This window comes from Haliotis rufescens, unplaced genomic scaffold (assembly GCF_023055435.1).
Source record: "Haliotis rufescens isolate VD_foot unplaced genomic scaffold, xgHalRufe1.0.p SCAF_75, whole genome shotgun sequence".
In the NCBI taxonomy this organism is placed as follows: Eukaryota; Metazoa; Mollusca; class Gastropoda; order Lepetellida; family Haliotidae; genus Haliotis; species Haliotis rufescens.
In genome coordinates, this window is record NW_025964367.1 from 484,988 (window position 1) to 501,278 (window position 16,291).

The 16,291-nt window shown below is 38.2% G+C and overlaps 1 protein-coding gene and 1 long non-coding RNA gene across 4 annotated transcripts in view; one reads left to right on the forward strand and one right to left on the reverse strand.

Moving 5' to 3' along the window:
* LOC124121153 (protein mono-ADP-ribosyltransferase PARP14-like) overlaps positions 1 to 5,373 on the reverse strand; it is a 76,985-nt gene extending 71,612 nt beyond the window's left edge. For all 3 annotated transcript variants that reach the window (XM_048388639.1, XM_048388640.1, XM_048388638.1), the window contains exon 1: positions 5,229 to 5,373. The gene's annotated coding sequence lies outside the window, so the exon portion shown is untranslated. The remainder of the gene's footprint in view (positions 1 to 5,228) is intronic.
* LOC125376770 lies at positions 2,979 to 4,123 on the forward strand. The gene is made up of 2 exons (XR_007219250.1): positions 2,979 to 3,670; positions 4,064 to 4,123. It is a non-coding gene; the product is annotated as an uncharacterized LOC125376770 (long non-coding RNA).
* Positions 5,374 to 16,291: the final 10,918 nt, after the last annotated feature.

A 16,291-nucleotide genomic window follows, 5' to 3' on the forward strand; every position in this document is an offset into this window, starting at 1 on the left:
GATTTAGATCTATTTATGCATCATACACATTTTGTGGGGTAGTCAGTATGATTTGTTATTTGTTGGGACACATCTCTGTAATAAACTACTATTTTAAGAGCATGAGTATCAGAATTCTGTGAGAAATGATGGATCAACAAATTAACACCTGTGATGACTCAGCACTTAATGGTGGGACACATGTTATAAGAGGCAGAATAATATGGGTAAATCTCTTATTTCAATGTATGATGACTGGTATGTATATTGCAACTGAGTAACTGAGTGCTTAGAGCTAATAGATGCATGGTAGATGTTCATTTGGCCTATTTCTAAAAAAATAATATGAATTCAAATATTCAGATGCAACTTTAATTTTGATATAAAAAGTAACATTTAAAATCAGTTGTTTTATTATTTTGAACGTTATTTCTTCATAAAATATTTGTAAAGGCGCGGATGAATACTCACTATATAGATCATTGGTTAAGGCCTGTCAAAGTTGTCTGTGTGCTGCAAATGTTTGCGTATCACTAATTTTATTCAATTGAAGTCCATGGTAGTGTTTGTTGAGATTTGAATGCTTGAATTGTTGTGGGAAATAACACAAAGGCTGATAAATAAAATGAGTTTGCATTATTTCATCGATGCACTCACTGTTTTCTGACGTAGAAAATACCATGGCAATATACCATTTTTAATGACGTTTTTCACGCTATATTCCAAAGTGACAATTCGTCTTGTAGATGAAGACTCAACAAATGTTGATATTATAAACTAATAATCACTACAAAATATGTGCTAGTTAAAAATATTCAGTTGTAAACGACCGTTTTTGAACGAAGGTGCAACAGGATAACTCTTTAGCTTGGCTCCGTCTCTACATGTCAGTAGTTGTCGCACTGCGCATTGATCCGGGAACCAGACCGGAAGCGACAGTTTGGACCGTCGCTTATATCATTTCAAAAGAAGAGTTATTGCCCTTTGGAACAAAAAGATCGCCCATTGGAAGCCAGTGGATGACTAATGAACACAGAGTCAACAAGCAGACTGATAGAGTATAGGGGCAGCAGGATCCTGCCAGCAATGTACAGAGACCAAGGCTACTACATCCCGCCTGCTTACCATCACCTAACTGCCAAATCCCTATGTCCATCCAATTAATCTACTGGCTTCCATCATCTCTATCAGTCTGCTTAGAATAAATAAGTCTTGTGTACATTGAACAATCGGAAGGGGTGCAAATATTCGCAAATATTGCCGTGGGGGCTTATTAGGGCGGGGCGCTTATTACGTCGAATACGGTAACTATTGTTATGTGGGTTACTGCTGACTGAACTATTCACGTATGGCAAAGGTTGCTGCAAGTTCAGCCAGCAGAGCTCCTAGTCTATTAATCACAAAGTATAAACTTTTAGGAGGGATGGCCTATCATTCTTTTACATGTGACACAATGGTGTGGTCGGTCATTCAATATGGGTCATGCATTTGGGGTACCCAAGACTCATCAAGCTTCAATTGTGCCATTTGATTTTATTAAGGCCTATGGAAATTTACACCAAATATGGCTGTTAATGGTAATGTAATTTGGATCCCTCCAATTGTCCGTCAATGGGAAATGTTGTTAGATATTATGAACGTTTCTCTAATCTAACCATGCTAACCCAAGATCGAATCCCCCAGAAAATCTTTGATTGGAGAATAACTGGGCTACCAGAAGAAAACGAAATTTATACTTCAGGATACATAAAAAGCTCAGAGATCTTGGTTTAGAGCATTATCCCCCCTGAAAACAATTTTAACATATATTTTATTACACAAGTACAACATGTGCTATTTGACATGTTTGATAGATTTAAAATTGACTGGAAACATGCTATTTTGCAACCACAGAGTGCTTCAGGAAAGGGAGGTAAAAAGCAAAGACTGTATTGGCCTTTTTATGAACAGTCCCAATAAACAGAGCATGGTCGATTCAGTAATAAGCCAGTAGACGAGAGATTGGTTGGTTGGTTGTTGTTTAACGCCGCACTCAGCAATATTCCAGACAATCCAGTGATTAACATCATGAGAATCGATCCACGCAACTGGGATACGATGACATGCATCAACCAAGTCAGCGAGCCTGACCACCCAATCCTGTTAGTCGCCTTTTACAACAAGAAAGTTTTAACTGCGATAATGTTGTTGAAGATGAATGCCATGTACTTTTAAATTGTCCTATGTACACTGAGCATTTTAAACTTTAAGAAGAATGTTGTGATAGCCTTTATATTATCAAGCAATGTTTCATGTTCTTTGACAGCCAAAACCTGCCATAACATTTTACAAAATAGGAAATTTATCTCATATAAATGTATATAAATATTAAGTTGCGTGTGTGTGTGTGTGTGTGTGTGCATTTTACAGTCTCTCCATATAGAGTCACCCTTCCTGTTCTATGTTGTATATGTATCTTACTGTATTTTATTGGGGGTGTGACTTAAAAAATTATGTCTGTTTGGTATTACCTCTCATGTTTTTAAAGGAAAGTACAAATGGTTGATATATATATTCAAAATACACAAAGACGTTAATAGATGGTACTGCCTGGTGCTAGACAATAAGGGGCTAAAACAAGGACTGGTCAGCTTTGAGTCAGTATACTGTGAAAGTGGGGTATTCATGTTAAACTGCGACATAGTATCTCAGTGGGCTAACACTATCAAATCAGCATTAGTCCGGATTAGTACACGCAGTCACACACACACATTGCTATATAAGTGCAACAATCTTGAACGCGATGTTAAACCCCATTACACCTCACGGCCTTTCTCCCGTGGTACTGAGTTGCCTCCCCTTATTCTATTTCATACCCACATATTTCTCTGGTATGGCAATAGGTCAAAAGGGCCACAGACACCTCAGTCAAAATGGACACACCACAACTTACATTTGGTCCTTTTGACTATCCCCCTGTGGTACAGTTGTCTTTTAACACATACTGTATGTATATGTGGCCGATGTAGTTTTTGTATATATTTGTTTTAATTTCATTTTAGGTTTTTACGTATATTTATCATATATAACTAGTTGTCCGTTTCAGTCAGCTATAACAAAGTGTATCTGACCTGTCTTACCTACTAACTGCCCCATGGCCAGAAGCTTCATTTGCTGATTGGCCAAGCTAACACCTATTGTTAAACTGCATGCTTTGATTACACTGCATACTCTCTCAGCACATAAACTGACAGAACTGCTCAGACCAGCAAAGTGTAAAGAGAGAATATTAAATCAGGTGAGTTAAATAGTTATAATCTATATCTTGTGTTGTATTTAAATAATACAGTATGTTCAAAGTGTTATATGAAGTAAACTAAATGTATGTAATCTAACATAAATGTTGATTTATGTCTAAATATTTAAATCTGCATAGGATAAGCTAAACATCCATACTTTATCACTAAAATGTATTCTATCACTTCAATGAAATATGTGTGAAAGTGTTTTACCTCAAGAGTGTTTTAATAAGCTTTGTAATGTAGAGATTTAGATGTGATACAATGCAAATCATTGTAAAGAAAATGTGTGTATTACTTTGTTCAATATATTAAATGTTAAATAGTGTTTTAGTCTATGTATTGTTTATTCAGATAATCTATGGTGTTGCCATATAGGCAGTTGGGATCCACACCCTTGTATCACCCACAGGGTATGCATTGTGTTATTTATATTTGTCTAAGACTTACAATGTAATCTAATTGTGATAACCACATTTAATGTAATATCATATCATTAATTTCTGTCTTAAAGTATTGTATATGTTTATGCAGAATGTGTAAGCGTTATGCATTTATATTATGTATATATATTGTGTATATATTATAGTCAAATGAAAGTCAAGGAGTTATCTCCCTTGAATGTCGGTATTGTTGATCATGTACATACTGTATATGTTCTAGTATAATCGTTTAAGGTTCAGTCTATCTTGTGTTTAATGGATGACTAATATATGTAAATAATTACTTGTAATAAGCCTATGCTGTGTATCTAGCATTAATGATAATGTTTTACTTAGTATTTATTGTGTTATTATGTGTTTCAGGGTGTATGATATATAGATCCTTATCACACTCGACGCATCGCAATAAAGACCTCAACCCCGCAGCATGTGTTTGTTCGCTATAAAAAGACCTTCACTAAACTGCTACATATAGATAAGCAAAGTCATAAATCATCCACCAGGAATCTATGTACGTCCAAAGTAGGGCAGGGATAGGTAACTCGGGTCGGGTGGGTCCCGAGTAGGACTCGGGTACCCACAGGACTACCCGGACCCGTGGTTAGTCATGTGTTATATTGTTTAATTATAAAAACTCACTATGGCTCAGTGGTTACACTACATGTCGGCAATGTTCGTAATTCTTTCTGATAAGGCACACATTCCTTTAACTTGAATATGTTTCAGTAAAGATGAAGATTCGGTCAACTTCAGTTTATGCATGATCTAATCGTTTGATACATGTATCTAAATGCTTTTTGCCAGAGCTGAATCAGACATCTTGTTCCCAACACTTGAGACCTTCAGTGGGTACCCGGGTAGGGTCGGGTAATAAGGGGTCGGGTACCCAGGTATTAAATTTGGACTCGTCCCAGCCCTAGTCCAAAGCATTGCTGGGTAGGTATTTTCCCACTACAACTTCAATTATTTTACACCGGGTCACAACAAAAAACAAACATATGACATCAACAGACATTCCCTTTGACCAGCAACAACATACTAGTATTCATAAGTCATTCAAGCCTCTACTATACTATCAAAATGGCTGCTCTGATAAGCAATGATATTGATAAAAAAATGAAAAGAAAGTTAATTCAGTTTACAATGAAAAGAAGGTTAGCAATAATAAAAGCTAACATTTGAGGATATACACACACTCCGTCAAAGGGATTGCGACACTGTTGCGTAATGGACGAATAAACACGTGATTGGAGAGGATTTTCGGTTTCAAGATGAAACCGAATTGTTGACAATTCCTGTTTCAAACATTAATAAACGTGGTAGAATAACTTTAAGGGTTATATCTTAAAATGCACCCTTAAAGTGTTTGACATTCTCGCTTTGGGCAGACTGCTCTCTGGGACGATTTGCCATTATTCATGTTAATGATCACCTGATGATCGAATGCTTGTCAGATAGCCATGTAGAATTAACAGTGACACACAACAGCACTCGCAGCTGAGTGCAGAGCGATGACAGTTAATATTACCTCCTTTCGGACAAGATTCGAACACTCAATTTTTTCCTTCTTCAAAATCCCTTTCACAGGAAGGTAGAGGCATTATGTGACTAACTGTCCAATCGATTCGTTCCCGGAATTGATAACAAAACAAAGCTTTCGTACTTTCGTTTTGTAAGTCACATGTCAAAACATTGTATTTTCCTTGCATCGACAAGGATCGCTAAGGCTCCTTTGATAGCATACTGGATTTACTTAGCCGTGTTAGGAGCTAGTGTGCTGTACGGCAAAAGTTATCTCCCTTACAAAATACTGCTTCCATAACCCAACCTGCGTGTCAATATTTTTACCATATTCGGCTGTGTAGCTGATAACAGGATATCTCTTTTCCCGGTAGTTTCGCTAACTGTAGTACGTTTCATATCTCTGCATTTATTTGTTTGAGTAAAGACAAAGCTTCAGTCAATTTCAGTGTTTGCACGATCAGATCGTTCATCTAAATACTTTTTGCCAGGGCTACAGTAAAAAAGCATTTTGAACATTTTGTACCCAACCAGAGACCATATAATACATTATATAATGGCCCCCCATCTTTTTATGGGGGACCATTATATATATCTGAACATGGCCAACGTCTTGTCCCGGAAACGCAAACAATAAAAGTTTTAAGACGAAAAACAAAAGTCGAAACTCATCACTTGACGCGGCCCTTGCCCGGATACGGCACTGGATACTCAATAATAAAGTGTATTCTATAAAAATGTGTTCTTGTATTTATTATAGAAAATAGCATATAGCGAGAAGAAAATTACATACACCCCTATTCTTTTTAAATGGTGAATACGATTTCATTTAATTCGAACTGACGTACGTGGTGGTCGTAAGGAAGGTTTTGAAGGATACAAAGTAAATCTGCTTATGGAACAAAAATAATGTACATTAATAGTGTCATATTCTGTATACTTTTTCATAAGTAATATTGAAAGACGTGCGTTTTCAAAAGTTCATGCGTGGCCACATATGGTTCACTGAGTGCAAATCGTGCGGTACTATAGCGTCCGGTTGGTTTGTTGTTTAACGCCGCACTCAGCAATATTCCAGCTATATGACTGCGGTCTGTAAATAATCGAATCGTGTCCAGACAATGCAGTGATTGATATCATGAGCATCGATCCACACAATTGGGATCGATGACATGCTTCTACCAAGTCAGCGAGCCTGACCACCCGTTAGTCGCCTCTTACGACAAACATAGCTGCCTTTTACGGCAAGCATGGGTTGCTGAAGACCTATATTCTATCCCGAATCTATAGCGTCCGGGCAACGTCGGGGAGCATCTGGGGCGTCCCTCGGAAAGTTAAAACCCCGACCCTTTGCACTTTTGTGTTGTTGATCCAGACAGTTCGTTTTAATTAAACATTTCTGTCCATAACAATAATAATATATAATACTATGCAAGATCTACACTCCGATAAACTACTTACTGTTTAATTTAGATGTTAGTTTTGGAATAAAGATTTGTGTATATGGAAGGTATTTCATGACATTGTCGGAAAGAATCAAGTTATACGCAATTCATCAAATCACCAATATGTTATAATAACATTAATTAATGGTGTCGGTTAATCCAATTACTGCCACTACTCACTACTTATTATAGAGTATATACTAACCCTTGCGAACACAATCTGTAATCGCCTAAACTTGCGTTTTGTGTTGTTTTAAAGGTATTGAGAGTCTCATTACGGAAGTCAAAGCCGTGTTTTCCAATTTGCCTGAACTGACTGTTAATAAACCGAACAGCGTGACCACACGTTCTGTTGATGATGCTGCGTCAATTATTCAACAGTACGGTGGTAAGATGCCGGAGACTCCACTGAAGGTGACAGGAAACGGGAACTGTCTGTTCAACGCTGTCAGTATTGGTGTCTTTGGGTCAGAAATCAGAGCCACAGAACTGCGAGTGAGGACATGCATTAATAGACATGACACTGAATGCTCCATTTACTACACTGAATTATCAGACAACAGGCGTCTGACTCATTGTCAGTACAGACTACACTGGACTTAAACTGGAATGTGCAAAGCACAAGTCACGCTCATCTGCTTCGACTATGCACGCTGTGGCTTCTGTTGTTGGAAAAAAACATTATCTCGTGTTACCCCCCAATCAATGGCATGATGGATCAGTCTCTTGCTACATTTGAATCTTGCAGGACATCTTCTGCCAAGCCCATTAAAACATTTATGGAGAAGTACCACAACACCCCCTGCATCGGAACTCGACAGGACTTGGTTACCTAGCCAGTTTGTCCTGCTTAGTGAGCAAATTCAACCCCCAATGAAAAGAGGACATGGGCATGAGTTGGTGAGGTGAGGTGAAATGGGGTTTAACGTCGCGTCCAAGATTATTGCACTTATATAGCGACGTGCATGCACGTGTGTGTGTGTGTGTGTGTGTGTGTGTGTGTGTGTGGCTGCTTGTACTAGTCCGGACTGATGCCGATTTAAAGTGCTAGCTCACTGAGATACCATGCCGCAGTTTAACATAAATACCCCACTCAGACACAGTATACTGACTCCGAGCCGACCAGTCCTTGTTTTAGCCCCTTAATGCCGAACGCCAGACAGGGTAACAACAAGTACCAGCTTTTAACGTCTTTTGGTATGGCGTGGTCGGGGATCGAACCCCGGACCTTCCGCTCTCCGGGCGGACGCTCTACCACTAGACCACGGACTACAGTTTGACTACCAGATATTACCGTATGTATATGTCAATTATTTGTATGTATTGAACAGAAGGAAAAAGTTGTTCTTGGTTGGGTTGGTATAGCTCGTCCAAATACACTCGATTAATATGGAAGTGCTCGCCCAAACACACCCGTTGCGCATGTTCTTTTTTGGGGGAAATCTCGTGCGTGTCATGCTGATGTGACGGACCACTACGTTGAACGGGGTAACATGTGGAAGTTGATGTTTATTCGTTGTGTGACGAAGACGTCCTCAGAGCTCCAGTCAGGAGATTGCCTTTGCTAATACTAGAATTAACTTCCATTATCCACTTTATAACAGAAAGTGGTCAATTATTCACTTTAGATGAATATATAGACACATTTGATTTTGGGGCGATTTGGTTAGTGTGGCAATGAAGGTTTGTGTTTCTGTCTTCTGTTTCTGTTTAATTAAAATGTCCGACATGATATGTTTGACTTGTTGTTTACTTAACGGGGAATAACGTGCCTCATTTCCCATGTATTATATTTATTTTTTTTAACAAAAATATTTATATATGCATTCTTTGATCCAATAAATGTTATGTAACATCGGTTATTACAGGTAACAAGATAACATTAGTACTTTGGAGCTATTATTCCGAAAAGACCAATTAATAAATAGATAATAACAACTAATTAAGAGGCTTTGGAGAGGATCATCGATCGTAGTCATTTTAAACAACTTCAACAGGCAAGGAGTACTTTGCATATTGCGCTTGAAGAGATGACATGTGCATTGTAACATTTCAATGATATTATATTGTGTTAATAAATGGCATTCTGTATTATTCCTACATCTTTTTCTGATAGTATTATATTTCACTTATGTTCCAGATTAGCAACTGTCTCTAAGATCAAGGAGACGGTAGCAGTGGTGAAACAACACTCGATGTGACAGAGACCAGGGATGCTGTCATCACCATCTCCCCTAGACCATCAGTCAGTGAGGCCTCCTAAGGTTGCAAGTGTTGATTCTGATGTAAAGTTAAGCTCTTCTTTGAGATCAGAGGTGAGATGTGGTAAGTTATTTTTCGACCAATATATTTAATGGTCATTATCTCTTTGCAGATGAAGGGGCGGTCGGGTAGCCTAGTGGTTAAAAGCGTTCGCTCGTCACGCCGAAGACCCGGGTTCGATTCCCGACATGGGTACAATGTGTGAAGCCCATTTCTGGTGTCCCCCGCAGTGATATTGCTGGAATATTGCTAAAAGCGGCGTAAAACCATACTCACTCACTCACTCTTTGCAGATAAGGGGCGGTCGGGTAGCTTAGTGGTTAAAAGCGTTCGCTCGTCACGCCGAAGACCCTGGTTCGATTCCCGACATGGGTACAATGTGTGAAGCCCATTTCTGGTGTCCCCCGCCGTGATATTGCTGGAATATTGCTAAAAGCGGCGTAAAACCTCACTCACTCACTCTTTGCAGATGAAGCGTGAAGAACATTTCGAAAGGAGAAGAAGCCTCGCCACGACGACAAGACACAAACCGACTCAACACCGAAGAAAAACGTACGTCGCTCATAGACATGTATTAGCTGTATGTACAGTGAAACCATATATTTATGCTATATACCAATTGCTACATATCGGATACGTCTTGTCTTGTTTATCAATATACTGTTTGTTAGCAGACGAAACCAGAAACGTCTTCTCCGGTCTTCAGCGAAACCCCGATTGACATGGGTATCAGCCGAATAAAGGTACCATGATCTTATAAATTATTATGTCAAAAATGTTGATTAGAAAATGATATGTACGCCAATTAATTAATGTCTTACTATGAATTAGGTTGTCTCATCGACGTGTTTTGACAAACCATCGAATGACAGTACAACCTAAGATTATTCACTTTACATGACGTGAACCGTTCCGGTGCTGTCGCTCCTGCAGATGAAACGATGGACCTTGATCTGACGTCACTCGACGTACGCATCTCTTTCATCTAGTTTCTAAAAATATATAAGGAGAGAGAATTCGTCACGTTGCTTTTCAATACGAGTCTACGATAATGTCTCAGACAAGGTTGATATTTCACGTTCATATTAACACTAGTGACGAATTCTATTCATCATAACTTTTCTATTTCAATTTAATTCGCACCCATGAAGATCCGAGGTAGAATAGGTCTTCAGCAACCCATGCCTGCAGTAAAAGGCGACAATGCTTGTGGTAAGAGGCGACTAACGGGATCGGGTGGTCATGATGCATGTCATCGGTCCATTGCGTGGATCGATGCACATGATATTTATCACTGGATTGTCTGGTCCACTTACAGACCACCGTCATATAGCACGAATGTCATAAAACGGTGTCATGCCCACGGTCAACTCGTATATAACGCCACCTATTATTACATGACGTTATTCCGTTTGTTGGAGCTAATTTGCATAGTAATGTAAGGTAGAAGACATACGGGTGGCTTATGTCAGGGATATCTCCCTCATTTGTATGATATGATTGTTTCAGGATACAGTCAACCATACAGCAGTCAACCATACAGCAGTCGACATAATGGCGCCTCTAGTGTCCACCAAGGAGGATTCATCTGTCAATCCAAGTAAAGATGAGCTGTCCCTACAGGATTCATCACCAAGTGTCCGTGTTCCTTATGGATAAGTGGAAGGCTCACGGACGTACTGGAGTTGTTTCGGACAATAATCAATGCAAAAAAACATTCAGTCAGAGATTTCGGTAGAATAAAAGAAAACGAAACATTTATCTGTGACAATAGAATTTATCCCTCAGGTTGATGTCCAGTCGAAGTAAATTTGTAGATGATTGTGGTGTGTGGGGAAATGGGTCCACAAAGAAACATTTTTTTCATATTGTCATATTGTCATACTTAGATCAAAAGGAAGGAATGTATTGTGTAATGAAAAAAAGTATGAGAGTACCGATGGCAATTCAGCCGCCAAATAGCCAAGTCTTAATTGTTAAACGCTATTATAACAAACTGAAACGATGTGCAGGCTATCATAAGTGGGTGACCTGGATTGAGCAGTTCCCCACCGGCCACATTCCAGTTCATCCACAAGTAGCTATTGTCGAATACACTGGCAAGTTTCCCGAGGTGGGCCTACCTCTTGTGTGTAAAAGTTGCACATCTCTGTAATAATTTTGTCAAGAATGAAATCTAAATCTTCTAAATAGTAGTCTTCCAGTCAATAACTACTCAAAGGCGCTTCTGTTTCCCCCGATCAAATGATCTGTATGCGTTCATTGTCGTCAGTCTGAACTCCCTGGGAATTATGGATTCCAAGCTGTATACTCATGCTGCTGAGATTTAACGTATATGGGTCAACCCCTTGACGTCGCGATTACAGTGTAACAAAAAAGTTGTTATCAATAAAGATTGTGTCTACTTTGGCGATGCTGATGGACATGGAAAGACAGACCCTTTGCTACAGATGTCACTCCCAAATGAAATGGAGTTATTAGATCTCTTCTGAAAACAAAGCATGCTTCTACTAACAAATGTCTTTTTGTGAAAAATGTATAAAATAACGTTGGCACGATAAAATGTAGGAAACATAACATACACAATAAGTTTATTCTAGCGTAGTTTATTGAAGCAAAACATCAAGTGTTATACAAACCATTCCTTCAGAGACAAAGCATAGGTTGATATAAAGGCAACACATATATACAATATTGCCTATTTGATGGCACGTGTAGCTCACAATGGCAACAACTGGAAGGAGCCATACGATGAACAAATACTGACATCCTGCATTACACAACGACCTCACCCAGTCAATTAAAGCATCAAAGGAAAAGTATTAAACGATGGCCACACTTTGTACAATGGTATCACATGAAAGGCCATGGACAGGACGACTGTGTGCAAAAACGAAACAGTAAAACAGTGCGCCAAAACGCACCCAAACGACTATTAAAGACATGAAAATGTTGTGTTTCACCGGCAAGATGAACTTACATGTTACGCGACAGTGGTTTTCAGTTTTAGTTGTCAGGTGGCAACATGTGCTTATCATTTCGTTCCAATACGGGCATTTAGAATAGAAACGTTGTTATAAAACAACATAGTAACTGATCACATATGAAAGTGAACTTATCCACAATTAGTGGATAGAAACTGTTAATAATAGAAAATAGTGTAATTGATTAGATACATAAAATGTTTGAACTTGTTTCAAGAGTATATTGTATTGAATTTAAGGGGTTATCTTCACTCCAGGTAAATCTTAATAAAGACAGCTAGATTTTTGACTCCAATCAAATACCTCTCTCCGTAAAGATCTGACAAGCCCATCATATTTAGTGTTGAATCAGGTTAACAAATGAAGCATTCAAGCAGCAGATTTGATTTCTATATCTTAAATAAACATCAATAGACTGAATAATGTATGTACCACCTTGTTGATTGACAAAACAAAAACAAAGGTATCTGCAAAACAGACACCATGAAACCAGAATCCGAATTAGGTGTTTAAGACAAATGTTTTCTGTATTTTCACAAATAGCTTCTGGCAGCCGCATTTGATTTCAGATTACGATTCCATAACACATTTTGAAAAACGTGACCATCTCACCCACCAAGTTTTGAACATGAGATTCTTTAAGATATGGAGATTACTTTTCAGCCTTTCGCTTGTTAGATACGTTTTGAAACAACTGGTTGAAAGAACAATGGTATCTGACAGACACCAGTGCAGTAATCTCTATATATACAATGGTATCTCTCATCTCGTTTCTCAAAGATTCTACAGGTACAGAAGCCCACCTCTAGATATTAAACTGTTGAAACAAAGTGCGACTGAACTAGCTAGCTGTTTTGTATTAAATTTGTACAATTCAGATCTCTGATGTTCCAACTTTTCAGATACAAATACTGTGAAGCCCCTCGTCATGCATATCTGACATCTATGATTAATAGATTCTTCCTGATTATATTGTTAAGTATTCCATTATAACATATGAGTTACAGCTGTTAACTGTATGCATATCTAGCTACACAATTGTACACATACTGTGATCAAGGAGACAGAACATCAATGATGCATGCACTTTCCAAGATTGAATGGGGGCACGGGTGGCCCAGTCGTCTTAGGCGCCGCGATTCACTGTGCAGAGTTGCGTCCCCTTGATACGCCAGAAACCTATGATTGTGGGTTCAAATCCCGGTTCACCCCGATTATGTTTCTAGGTTTCTCAGCACCATACCCGTGCTCGTGGGTTTCACCGAAGTGGTAAACGTCTGAGACCTGCATCACTTCGGGCTTTCCTCCCACATTAACCTGACACGCCGTGATATAACTGGAATAATGTTAAAAGCGGCGTTAAACCCAACTCACTCACTCACTCACTCAAAGATTGAATTGGAAGACAACAGTACAGATAAACCTTTGCTTTCTGAAAGTTGTGTATTAAGTGCTTAACCATGTCTTACCTGGCGGGACCGCCTGAGGCACCCCAACTTAGAACATTCTCTCCAACTTGGGGCATTTATGATGTCCAAGGATAGAGGTGATAAATTCAAGATATTTATGTTCAAACACATATTTTTTGACAACCTACAACAAACCTGGTACAGCAAAGTCAACAATCTATCAAATTCATATTCTCATAATCATTTCAAATCCCTTAAGTTTCTATGCCTCTTTATATAAGAAGGATTTTATCATGCTTCGAATGCAGCAACCTCAAACTGGCTTTAAATACTGAAGACACCATGACATACCCTATGAAGAAAGACTTTGTGAGAAGGAGAAATAAATTACACTGAAAATGAATTCAAAATTTTGCTTTTGTGGGTGTGTGGGAGTCTGTGAGCGAGCAAGATATATCATGCTTCATCTCCACTTTTCATCCGAAAAGAAATGTGTGGTCTATATTATATCCAGATCATAATGTCTGGTATAAATGGACTTATATCATATTTGAAAAGACTACATTTCAACCTTACATGTGCCTATGCCTAAAATGAACATGGTCACACTCGACTAAAACTATACTGTAATAACTGATATATATAAGTGGTATGTAACTAGTTGATTTTTAAAATACAAAGTCAAAAGGACTAAAAACAATTGACAATACAACAAAGAGCAAATTATGTCCCTAGAATAAATACAAGAATACATTAAAATGTGTGCATTTACTTAAACATGCAACATTCAAGTTGACATAGAGGAAACAAAAAAGATTTTCAGGATTGTATAATTACTATAAAGGGGAAACATTAAAAATTAACATCAATGAAATCTAAAAACGTAACCAAATGTACATTTAACTGCTGCACTGTATTTTTCAGTGACTGACTTGATTAAGTAGTCAGCCTTATAGCTTCTGATGAAATTGTACCAATTAACAAGTGTGTAAAGTTGCCTCAAAATATGCCTGGCCAGACGGGCTAGTTAGCCTTTAAAATGAACAAGTCAGTTTTTTCCCCAGAAATGTGATTCTAAAAAAGTACTAATTATGTCAACCAAATTGCAAAACAGGAGTCTAATATTAAATCTTAATCCAGTGACAAGATAGTAGTTGTATCATAGTATTGATCTGATATTCTGAATCTCAATCTGTTTCGTCAATCTAGTTTTTATTCAAATAGTCAGAGTAAACTTATTAAAAATGGCTGCAGGTTATGTTACTGCAATCTGTGATGAATGGTCCTTTGCAATATTTTTCATAAGTGGTCCATAGCATGTATAACAGACATTGCAAAACATTCCTAAATTGTCAGCAATCATACATACTGATCATTTTGGAAGAAATTTCTGTTCCTGACCTGTTTTCCGGACTCCCAATTTTGCTCCCATTCCCCTTACGACTCATTTTAGGCTAAAGAGCAGGGCCAGGTTTCCATCCCCCAAATTGTTGAGACGATTTGGACGTGTCGAAAAATCATACTCAGAGTCAAATTGTCAAAGTAGAAGCGGAAACGTTCACCGTCCCAACAATGTTTGACAGGGGCAGTCAAAGTTTGGTTAGTAGCATAGCTTGTGATTGGTTAAACTTTGAACAACCACAAATCAAAATATGTTTCCTGACCACAGTATTACAGTCACAGTATTACAGTCACAGTATTACAGTCACAGTATTACAGTCACAGTATTACAATCACAGTATTACAGTCACAGTATTACAGTCACAGTATTACAATCACAGTATTACAGTCACAGTATTACAGTCACAGTATTACAGTCACAGTATAACAATCACAGTATTACAGTCACAGTATTACAGTCACAGTATTACAAACAAGATGAAAGGGGGTGGGGGAGTCCTATCCTATCAAACGTGATTCTTTATGAATTTTTATTTTTAATTTTGACTTCTTTTACATTTTGATCAACTGTTAAAATTTCAGTAGCCAGTTTTCAAAGGACATTTCATAACCTATGGCCTATGAGACACATTATATACAAAGTTATAAAAACATGTTTTCATAAAATAGCACACAGTAATTACATATAAAGTTATACAAATATTATAGAGTGTTATGGGCTGGTGGAGGGTGAATAGATTAACCTACACTTTGTCTTCTGTTGTACATTAGTGCAAGAGTTCTTGCTAGAAGCGGTTGTAAAATTCCCGCTTGCATCAGGCAATTTTGCTGATCATCGCTGGAGAGACCGTGAAACTGACGTTCACAAGCACCTGAACGACACAATTTTTTTAGATTCATACGTTTTTCAGGAGCCTGTATTCTTGAAATGACATAAAGACTGACAGATTCCTGATAAACTACGGGGAATTCCCTTGCACGAATACATACAGAAGCATTGTTTCTGATCAATGAGATCCTTTCACCTTGACCTCAGTGTTTTAGCATACATTGAGAAAATAACAGGGAGTTTGACTGCATGATTGTTCACAAATATCCTCGCTAAGACCCATCCTAGTTAACAAAACGAAGAAATGCACATGAACTATTGTAGTATCGACTCGATCAGTGTCTAGACTGACAGTTACAGTCCACAGCAATCTATGAATTTACCTTAGTATCTACTTGACACATCTTCATAATCACCTTTCAGTGATCGGCCAACTGACCAATGATGACCAACACATGTAACCGCCACAGATTCATTAACAACTTGGGAAATCTCTCCTGTCTCATTTCTTGTGTCGGCCATTTTGACGTCTTGTACTTAATGCAAATGTATTACGACGTGCTGTCATTGTGACTGACTTACTGAGGTAGTTCTTAAAAGGCCTTTCTCACCCAATGATGATATTATTTGAATACATTACTTGTAAACAAACTACAACAGATGTTCCTGTCAAGCAAATTGAGCATACATACGCTCAATCACCTCTCATTTTGAGGAACTATTCTATTCCAGGATACAGT